Consider the following 11,884-nt stretch of genomic DNA (forward strand, 5'->3'; position numbering starts at 1 on the left):
CATTCCTATACACGAATAATGAGAAAGTAGAAAAAGAAATTAAGGAAGCAATTCCATTCACCATTGCAACGAAAAGAATAAAATACTTAGGAATATATCTACCTAAAGAAACTAAAGACCTATATATAGAAAACTATAAAACACTGATGAAAGAAATCAAAGAGGACACTAATAGATGGAGAAATATACCATGTTCATGGATCGGAAGAATCAATATAGTGAAAATGAGTATACTACCCAAAGCAATTTACAAATTCAATGCAATCCCTATCAAGCTACCAGCAACATTTTTCACAGAACTAGAACAAATAATTTCAAGATTTGTATGGAAATACAAAAAACCTCGAATAGCCAAAGCAATCTTGAGAAAGAAGAATGGAACTGGAGGAATCAACTTGCCTGACTTCAGGCTCTACTACAAAGCCACAGTCATCAAGACAGTATGGTACTGGCACAAAGACAGACATATAGATCAATGGAACAAAATAGAAAGCCCAGAGATAAATCCACACACATATGGACACCTTATCTTTGACAAAGGAGGCAAGAATATACAATGGAGTAAAGACAATCTCTTTAACAAGTGGTGCTGGGAAAACTGGTCAACCACTTGTAAAAGAATGAAACTAGATCACTTTCTAACACCCCACACAAAAATAAACTCAAAATGGATTAAAGATCTAAATGTAAGACCAGAAACTATAAAACTCCTAGAGGAGAACATAGGCAAAACACTCTCAGACATAAATCACAGCAGGATCCTCTATGATCCACCTCCCAGAATTCTGGAAATAAAAGCAAAAATAAACAAATGGGATCTAATTAAAATTAAAAGCTTCTGCACAACAAAGGAAAATATAAGCAAGGTGAAAAGACAGCCTTCTGAATGGGAGAAAATAATAGCAAATGAAGCAACTGACAAACAACTAATCTCAAAAATATACAAACAACTTCTGCAGCTCAATTCTAGAAAAATAAACGACCCAATCAAAAAATGGGCCAAAGAACTAAATAGACATTTCTCCAAAGAAGACATACGGATGGCTAACAAACACATGAAAAGATGCTCAACATCACTCATTATTAGAGAAATGCAAATCAAAACCACAATGAGGTACCACTTCACACCAGTCAGAATGGCTGCGATCCAAAAATCTGCAAGCAATAAATGCTGGAGAGGGTGTGGAGAAAAGGGAACCCTCCTACACTGTTGGTGGGAATGCAAACTAGTACAGCCACTATGGAGAACAGTGTGGAGATTCCTTAAAAAATTGCAAATAGAACTACCTTATGACCCAGCAATCCCACTGCTGGGCATACACACCGAGGAAACCAGAATTGAAAGAGACACATGTACCCCAATGTTCATCGCAGCACTGTTTATAATAGCTAGGACATGGAAACAACCTAGATGTCCATCAGCAGATGAATGGATAAGAAAGCTGTGGTACATATACACAATGGAGTATTACTCAGCCGTTAAAAAGAATTCATTTGAATCAGTTCTGATGAGATGGATGAAACTGGAGCCGATTATACAGAGTGAAGTAAGCCAGAAAGAAAAACACCAATACAGTATACTAACACATATATATGGAATTTAGGAAGATGGCAATGACGACCCTGTATGCAAGACAGGGAAAGAGACACAGATGTGTATAATGGACTTTTGGACTCAGAGGGAGAGGGAGAGGGTGGGATGATTTGGGAGAATGACATTCTAACATGTATACTATCATGTAAGAATTGAATCGCCAGTCTATGTCTGATGCAGGATACAGCATGCTTGGAGCTGGTGCATGGGGATGACCCAGAGAGATGTTATGGGGAGGGAGGTGGGAGGGGGGGTTCATGTTTAGGAACGCATGTAAGAATTAAAGATTTTAAAATTAAAAAAAATAATAAAAATAAAATAAAACAAAACAAAACAAAAAAACTAAGATCATGGCATCTGGTCCCAACACTTCATGGCAAATAGAAGGTCCCAGCATCCAACAAAAATAGATACAACAGTGATAGCAACCACACTAATCACACTAAGATATTCCACAACTATACATTTACCCCCAAGAATCCAAACAATATCAGTAAAATGGAACTCAGTTTGCAGGAAAACCCCTCTGATGAAATTTCGCTAATGTGAAACTGGAAAGCAAATGAGTCCAACTGAATTCAATGGAAGCGACATCTTCTTTCCATTTTTTATTCCAGATAAGATGGTTTTAACTGATTTGAGGCCACGTATTAGAATTTGGCCTCATTTGTGCTTATATTTTCATAATCAATGACTTAATGTATTCAAATCTACCCCAGGTTGGTGGGGGCCTGCATGTGTGTACAAGTGGTTGCCCATTGAACTCATGCTTAGTAGAGTACATCAAAGTCAGTCTTTAGCTTATTGCCAGTGGCATTTCCCTGTTTCCTTGGTGGGAAATTCCAGCCTTCAGAAGACATACCTTTCGAGAGTTCAGTGGTGGAGAATTACTTATAGTTCCTGGAGACAGAGTTAGGAAAGCAATCAATCAACTCCACTCAATTAGCAGAGGACACAAGGAATAAGCAGAAAGAGCTCAGCGGAGAGGGGAGCCTGAGGTCCAGTTTGAAACCTATTTTTATCTGAGTGAATCACTTCAATTCTCTGTGCCTCAGTTTCTTCATCTGTAAAATGAGGGTTTGGAATGCTAAGCCTTTTTTTAAAAAAACAATTTTAAAGGTTATACTCCATTTATAGTTATTACAAAATATTGGCTCTGTTCCCCATGTCGTACAGTACATCCCTGAGCCTAGCTCACCCCTGTATTACTGCTCTCTCCCCACTACTGGTAACCAACAGCTTGTTCTCTATATCTGTGAGCCTGCTTCTTTTTTGGTATTAGAATGCTTACTCTTTATTACTCTGGCTTTTTTTCATTTTGATAGTCTATTTACTAATGACTATGTACTAGGTACAGTTCCTATAGGAAATGCAAAATTTTCTACAACCTAACACCGACCTTCAGAATGCTTCAAACCTCATTGGGAAAAAAAATTCCAACTATTAACAAAAAATGTCATGCGGTGGTGCAAGGCAGATTACAAATGCTCAGACTTGAAGGGAACTTCATTTTGGTTGCTGTTTGGGAGGAAATGTGTGCAGAGAAACATTAATGAAGACTTGTCTCAAGTGTTGGTTCTAAATGAAACTGGTTTATTCCCAGTACTGGGGTTGGAAGACAAATGCAAGAGTAAGGAACTCTACAATCTAAAACCTCCCCAAAGGGATACTACTATATATGGCTAGCAATGCAATCCAATATGGTCCAAAGCCCAAGGGGTCTTATAAACTGTGAGGGATACTGGTTAACTTGAGCTGCATAGATGAGAGAAAGCTTCCCAAAGAGGTAACAATTGAGACAGGTATGGACTTTTGGAAGGAAACCTTGCCAATCAAAATCAACATGGTAACAGTTGCAGGTTTCCCATACATAGTTGTGTGAAATTCAGGAATCTATAGTTTTTTTTAAAAATATGATTCAGATGTTCAGCCAGATTTAAGAGCCGATGCATTATTAGTCATATTTCCATGGAAGCACTGTGTTCAAATTAGGAACTTTTAGTTCAAAAGAGAGCGGTAGAACTTGGATAGAGTCCAGAGAAAAGAAAGCAAAACCATTAAAAGTTCAGTGGTGGAATTCTAGAAAAAAATGGTAAATGAAATAAAGAAGGCTGAGGGGGAAATAAGATTTCAAATATGAAAATCACTATTCTATGAGTAGTAGCTGACTCTTGTTCTCTGGGTACATCCAGAATGAGAAAAATGGGAGTGAGCAAAAATGGGAGCAGTTAGGATTTAAATCTACAAACAAGGATTGCTGTTGTTCAGTTGCTCAGTCGTGTCTGACTCTTTGCAACCCCATGGACTGCAGCACGCCAGGCTTCTCTGTCCTCCACCATCTCCCAGAGCTTGCTCAAACTCACAAACAATGATACATTTGCAAAATGTAGATTCACATGTGCCTGGTGATTATAGACACTTTTCATGTGCTTGGAGGATGGACATGATCTCTCTCATAAGGAAAGATCTTTTTTGTTCCTTGGTAGATATAGATAGGGGGTTAGCCCTGAGTAATCTGAATATATATGAAACAATAATATTTTGCCTTATCTATGTCCTGTCATATCAATGAAAATTATACCTTAAAAATATCTGCATAGATACCATCATCTCACCACTCTTCCCTGGTGGCTCAGACGGTAAAGGGTCTGCCTACAATGGCACCCCACTCCAGTATTCTTGCCTAGAAAATCCCATGGACGGAGGAGCCTGGTAGGCTGCAGTCCATGGGGTTGCTAAGAGTCGGGCATGACTGAGCGACTTCACTTTCACTTTTCACTTTCCTGCATTGGAGAAGGAAATGGCAACCCACTCCAGTGTTCTTGCCTGGAGAATCCCAGGGACGGGGGAGCGTGGTGGGCTGCCGTCTATGGGGTCACACAGAGCCAGACACGACTGAAGCGACTATAAATGCTGGAGAACAGAACAAATTGCAGTGAGTTTTAAAAAATTCTTAGGTTCTCCAGCAGTTGGCCATGATGGAGGTCCACTATAGTTAGTCCATTAAGTGGAGACAGCTTGGAATCAGATCACAGAATGTTAGATCTGGAAGGGAGCTAGTCTAGTGCTTCTCCAAGTGTGGTTGAGAAACAATCTGTGTGGGGATGTCCTGAGTTTTCTTCTGAACAAAAGAAAGGGGACTTCTCTGGTGGTCCAGTGGTTAAGACTTTACCTTCCAAATCAGGGAGTGTGGGTTCAATCCCTGGTCAGGGAGCTAAAATCCCACATGCCTCAATATTGTAACAAATTCAATAAAGATTTTTAAAACGATCCATGTTAAAAAAAAAAAAAACACTGAAAAAATAATAAGGAATTTTGTAGTCTTATAAATTTATATAATCCTGAGTTAAAAAGTTAAACAGATTCACTTATTGCAAGGATTCTCAGAGGCTTCATTCTTCCCGAAGGGCATAGGGACAAGCAGACGCATTCTTGTATCTCATCAGATCATTTTTCTATGAAATACACTTTGAGACAAGGGGAATGATCTGGACCAGCTCCTTCATTTATCTTTAAACAACAGCATCTCAAGTTTAGTGAGGTAAAGAGAGATACCTAACATCATATACAGTCAATAAAACACTGAAGCGTAGAAACAAGTCTCCCAACTCTATGGAGAGTGCCCTTTTCAGGCCCCCACTCTGTGAAAGCTATACCCCCATTTTACACAAACAGTCACCACGTCCAATGTACATTTGGGACAATCCAGTATGTATAGTTGGAATACACCCAGTGGAGCAATATTGAGGACCCCAAAGTCAAAGGGATCAACTGCTAAGCTTGCAATGCCATGAGGACATGATGTGATAGTGACCAATGAAAAAGTTGTGGTTGGAACTAATCTTGCACAGGAGAGAAAAATCTGCTACTCCAAAATGCATCTCTTTGGCATGAGGATTAATTTAAGCTGATTGTTTTTAAGAAACAGACAACTCAGGAAGTTTTCTTTTATTCGCCCCTCTCTCCGCCTTGGCTCATATGGTAAAGAATCTGCCTGCAGTGCAGGAGTGAGTGAAGTGAGTGAAGTCGTTCAGTCGTGTCCGACTCTTTGCAGCCCCATGGACTGTAGCAGCCTACCACGCTCCTCTGTCCATGGGATTTTCCAGGCAAGAGTACTGGAGTGGGTTGCCATTTCCTTCTCCAGAGGATCTTCCCGACCCAGGGATTGAACCCAGGTCTTCCACATTGTAGGCAGACGTTTTACCGTCTGAGCCACCAGGGAAGTGCAGGAGACCTGTGTTTAATTTCTGGGTTGGGAAGATCCCCTGGAGAAGGAAACGGCAATCCACTCCAGTATTGTTGCCTGGAGAATCACATGGACAAAGAAGCCTGGCATGCTGCAGTCCATGGGGTTGCAAAAAGTCAGACACAACTCAGCAACTAACACTTTTAGCTATTTAAAGAATTTATATAAAGGACCAGAATAAAGCAGTCCCCAGACATATCTTCAAAGATTATGAGGTGAGGTATAGTCGGGACAACTGGGCAGGCCAAAAGACCAGAGTCCACTCAGTATCCCATTGTCTCTGCAGGACCCAGCAAATATTTGTTTACCGAATGAGTGCTTTTCCATCTCCATGTCAATTGCCTTCCTCCCTAATGAAGTCCCAAATGACTACCCCCAACCTTCTCTTTTGTCTTCAACTGAAGATGGTATTCAAGGTGAGGGTTTTGGCCATTTTGGTGAGTGACTTAGTTTTCCTGGGTCTCTCCCATGTTTGCATGTCATTAAACTTTTGTTTGATTTTCTCTGTTATCTGCCTCATGTCAATTTAATTCTAGGTCAGCTGGAAGAACTAGAAAGGTCGAAAATTTCTTCCTCCCTGATGTTTATAACCATTATATTTGTGAAACTGAAAGTGCTAGTCGCTCAGTTGTATCTGACCCTGCAACCCCATGGATTGTAGCCCACTGGGCTCCTCTTTCCATGGAATTCTCCAGGCAAGAATACTGGAGTGGGTTGCCATTTACTTCTGCAGGGGATCTTCTCCACCCAGGGATCAAACCCGTGTCTCCTGCATTACAGGTGGATTTTTTTTTTTTAACCACCTGAGCCACCAGGGACTCATATCAGTGTATTAACATGACCTGTATTATACTGCAACACAAAGTTTTGTGCAAAGGTCTCAATTTTTTATAGAGACTTTCTGAAAGTGACAGTTACTCAGTCGAGTCTGGCTCTTTGCAACCCCATTCTACATGAATGTTGTTCTAGGATTTGGACATGTGGCTTACATGTATATACATATCTACATTAAGCATGAGCTAGAGGGTAGCAAAAGAGAATGCTTAGCAGATGGGTGTTAGGAGTGAAGTAAATTGCTTGATGATGCCACCAATTAGGTGGTCTCTAAGATATATACATATATATCTATGTCACTTACTCCCAGGAATAGAAAGCATTAATCCATGTATCTGATTAGCAGTCACAGGTCATTAATTAAGCTTAAATTCCCTAATATAATCTTCATTTTGGACGATTTTATACAAAATAGAATGAATTTACTTTTGAACAAAACATCCATAGTAGTAAATAGAAGTGAAACCAAATAATTGCTGTCTTTTAAAAATAAATATTTAAGGGCTTTTTAGAGTCTGTGTTTTGGATGGAGCTTTTCAAAGCCAGGTATATTGGTGACTGTTGGTAGAAGCTGACTCCTGCTGTCCGCTTCTTGGGTGCAGATGCAGCATATTCTTTGGGTGTATTTTAGTCGTTTTTATGCTGAGATGAATAGGCTATTTGAAGTGAAGGGAGGACTGGTAGTTCCTGTTGGAATAAAAGGATCATAAATCCGTTCATGCCAAACTGTGAACACAGTTAGACAATGCACTGAAGGCAATTTTTATTTGGTAATTACTGTCTTTGTTCAGAAGCTTTGCCAAAGCTGATTGAAAAGCTCCCAGAAAACAGTGAAAGGATAAAGCTCCCTTATTAGCCTAAACTGCATTTGAATTATTCCTGTCTTTTGTGACACTCCGGTTTTTCTTTTTAAACTAAGGGTTAATGGGCTCTTTAGCTTGTATATTCAAAATCAAGAGGGATGGAAAAGGATAGTTATCTCCTATCTTCCTTGTCTTGACTAAAGGGTTGGAATGAGACCAACAGATTTTCCCCTTTGAGAGCTTTGCCTTTATGGCTGCTTCCTCAAAGAGCAAGAGTCAGCAAGTGAGTCAAATGGCTAGAGACTCTCCTGAAGACAGGAGTAATGAATGAGCATGCTGTGCCCACTAAAATTGAGTACACCGAATGCCCACATCAGCAAATACTCTCATTGGAAGCACTGTGAATCTCTATTACCATATTATCAACATAAGGCATTCCCTTAGTGCTTCAGGATGTCAATGCTGAGAGAGGGAGGGAGGGAGAGGGAAACTAGGAATGACTAGCATGGTCACACTCAAGACTTACACTCAAGTTAGTAGGTAAAATAACGTCTTCTCTATCTTGTTGAAAGATCCATCATTCAATTCAAAGAACATTTATGGATAGAGGGAGGAGACAAGATGGCAGAGTAGAAGGACTTGAGCTTACCTGTTCTCATGAAAACACCAAAATCACAACTAACTGCTGAACAGCCATTGACAAAAAAGACTGCTGCTGCTGCGGCTGCTGCCAAGTCGCTTCAGTCGCGTCCGACTCTGTGTGACCCCAGAGACGGCAGCCCACCAGGCTCCCCCGTCCCTGGGATTCTCCAGGCAAGAACACTGGAGTGGGCTGCCATTTCCTTCTCCAGTGCAGGAAAGTGAAAATGAAGTCACTCAGTTGTGTCCGACTGTTAGCTACCCCATGGACTGCAGCCCACCAGGCTCCTCCGTCCGTGGGATTCTCCAGGCAAGAGTACTGGAGTGGGTTGCCATTGCCTTCTCCTGACAAAAAAGACTGGAACCTACCAAAAATCATACTGTACATCCAGAGACAAGTCACAATGAGATGGTAAGAGAGGTACTTTTCAGATATAATCAAATCTCATAACTGCTTGGTGACCAACCCATAAACTGGAAAAATAACTATATCACAGAGGTTTTCCCACAGGAGTCAGAGTTCTGAGCCCCATATCAGGCTCCCCAGTCTGGGGGTCTGGCATCAGGAGGAGGAGCCGCCAGAGCACTTAGCTTTGAAAGCCAGCGGGGCTTGAGTGCAGGAGCTGTGCAGGACTGGGAGAAACAGACTCCACTCTTGGAGGGCATGCACAAGTTTTCATGTGTACTAGGATCCAGGTCAAAGCAGTGACTCCATAGGAGACTGAGCCAGAACTACCTGCGAGTCTTGGAAGGTCTCCAGGAGAGGTGTGGGTTGGCTGTGGCTGACTGCGGAGGCAAGGACACTGGTGGTAGAGGCCCCAGGGAAAACTCACTGGCATAAGCTCTCCCAGAGGTTGCCATTTTGACACTGAGAACGGGCCCCACCCAACAGCCTGCAGGCTCAAGTGCTGGGACGCTTCAGGCCAAGCAACCAACAGGGTGGGAACAGCCTCACCCATCAGCAGACAGTCTGCCTACAATCATACTGAGCTCACAACCACCTTGAAGACACACTCCTTAACATGGCCCTGCACAACAGAGGAACAAGACCCAGACCCAGACTGGCTGAATGGATACAAAACAAAACCCATATAAATGCTGTCTACAAGAGACCCATTTCAGATCTAGGGACACATACAGACACAGTGAGGGGATGGAAAAAGGTACAAAGGGGAAATATGGAGGGTAGTGATAAATTAGGAGTTTGGGATTAACATATACACAATGCTATGTATAAAATAATCAACAAAGACCTACTGTACAGCACAGGGAACTCTACTCAATATTCTGTAGTAATATATACGGGAAAATAATTTGAAAAAGAATCGATGTATGTACATACACAACTGATTCACTTTGCTGTACACCTGAAACTAACTCAACATCGTAGATCAACTATACTCCAATGTAAAATAAAAGTTAAAAAATGGAAACAAAACAAATAAACCCCAACAACAACAAATAACACTTATAAAATACACTGTATGTTCCCAAAGTTACTTTCTGATGGTCTAACATTGCTAATAATCTAATTGGCCTCAGTTTAGTTCAGTTCAGTTGCTCAGTCGTGTCCGACTCTTTGCGACCCCATGAATCACAGCACGCCAGGCCTCCCTATCCATCACCAACTCCCGGAGTTCACTCAGATCCACGTCCATCCAGTCAGTGATGCCATCCAGCCATCTCATCCTCTGTTGTCCCCTTCTCCTCCTGCCTCCAATCCCTCCCAGCATCAGAGTCTTTTCCAATGAGTCAACTCTTCGCATGAGGTGGTCAAAGTACTGGAGTTTCAGCTTCAGCATCATTCCCTCCAAAGAAATCCCAGGGCTGACCTCCTTCAGAATGAACTGGTTGGGGCCTACATGCTGCTTATTATGTGGTTCTGGTTGGCCTGGAAATATTGGAAGATGAAGATACTATGTGAAAAGACAATCATTTCAACTGCTGTTAATTGATACTTACTTTATGGTAGTCATTGGAGGTAAAACATGAGTAAGTCACAGCCTCTCCAATGAGGAGATTGATAATTAAACATTATCAGTGTGCTTGTGTCAAAATATTTATTATTCAAATACAGGTTGTTCAGGGAAGCAAAAGTCAATACAATACTTAAAAAATACAGTAGGAACTGACTACTTAGTAAAATCTGTCCCCAACCAAGCATCTTTCTTTGTTACTAAAGCATATCCCTGTCTATTGGGTCAGTGTCTCTGGTAACGTCAACCAAAACAATGCAGATGTCTGCCAACAAGAGTTTATTTGGGGTCTTAAGAAGTGAAATTTGGGAGAGACAGATTTGGATAAAGCCAAAAGAGGGTTCTGGGTAAAAGCAAGAATCAGGAGCTTATAAAGGCGAAAGCCACAAAGATGTATTCTGACACAAGAAAAGAAATATCTGTCCTTAAGGGTAGGCTGCAACTAGCTGTTTTAGGGTAAGCATCCAACAAGTATCTTGAGTTTCTGGAACACTGTCCAGATGTTGTGGATGACTGTGTTAAGACAATGAATGGTCAAAAGGTCAGATTCCATCCGAGCTGAAATGTACATAAATCATACTTCCTCAGTGGCCTCCTGCCTCCATTTTAGAGAGCTCTCTTAGCAACACTGACTCCCATTTTTATTTGCCTTTCACACTAGTCAGTATTTGCAGATTAAGATCTTAAATCAAAAGCAATTAAATTTGGCTAATGTTAACTGGTGCCTACTTTACGCCAGTCACTGGTGGTACAAGTCACATCCTCTCCATTAAAGAGTTTAGACTTTATTTTTGACGGCTCCAAAATCACTGCAGATGGTGATTGCAGTCATGAAATTAAAAGAAGCTTACTCCTTGGAAGGAAAGTTATGACCAACCTAGATAGCATATTCACAAGCAGAGACATTACTTTGCCAACTAAGGTCCGTCTAGTCAAGGCTATGGTTTTTCCTATGGTTATGTATGGATGTGAGAGTTGGACTGTGAAGAAGGCTGAGCGCTGAAGAATTGATGCTTTTGAACTGTGGTGTTGGAGAAGACTCTTTGAGAGTCCCTTGGACTGCAAGGAGATCCAACCAGTCCTTTCTAAAGGAGATCAGTCCTGGGTATTCATTGGAAGGAATGATGCTAAAGCTGAAACTCCAATACTTTGGCCACCTCATGCGAAGAGTTGACTCATTGGAAAAGACTCTGATGCTGGGAGGGATTAGGGGCAGGAGGAGAAGGGGACAACAGAGGATGAGATGGCTGGATGGCATCACTGACTCGATGGACATGAGTTTGGGTGAATTCCAGGAGTTGGTGATGGACAGGGAGGCCTGGTGTGCTGGGATTCATGGGGTCGCAAAGAGTCGGACACGACTGAGCGACTGAACTGAACTGAATTGAATCTAGTGAAGGAGCCTGGTATATAGGCTTCCCTGGTGGCTCAGACGGTAAAGCGTCTGCCTGCAATGCAGGAGACCCGGGTTCGATCCCTGGGTGGGGAAGATCCCCTGGAGAAGGAAATGGCAACCCACTCCAGTACTCTTGCGTGGAAAATTTCATGGACAGAGGAGCCTTGTAGGCTACAGTCCATGGGGTCGGCAAGGAGTCGGATACGACTGAGTGACTTCACTTCACTTCACATTGTAAAATATGTCAAAATAATACAAGTATTTTTTAACTGAAATCACATAGCTTGCTAACATGAAGGAGTCTGCAAAGCTGATGATGCAGGAGAATGGCTCAAATTGCTGGCAAAGCCAAAATAAGAATGCTGGAGTTAACATTGGAAGAAGAGAAAATGAACA

At 41.6% G+C, this 11,884-nt stretch overlaps 1 non-coding gene across 1 annotated transcript; it reads left to right on the top strand.

Annotated features, from left to right (window-relative positions):
- Positions 1-11,509: 11,509 nt before the first annotated feature.
- On the top strand, positions 11,510-11,581 carry TRNAC-GCA. Its single transcript has one exon. It is a non-coding gene; the product is annotated as a tRNA-Cys (tRNA).
- The last annotated feature ends 303 nt before the right edge of the window (positions 11,582-11,884 follow it).

Source organism: Capra hircus, assembly GCF_001704415.2.
Source record: "Capra hircus breed San Clemente chromosome X unlocalized genomic scaffold, ASM170441v1, whole genome shotgun sequence".
In the NCBI taxonomy this organism is placed as follows: domain Eukaryota; kingdom Metazoa; phylum Chordata; class Mammalia; order Artiodactyla; family Bovidae; genus Capra; species Capra hircus.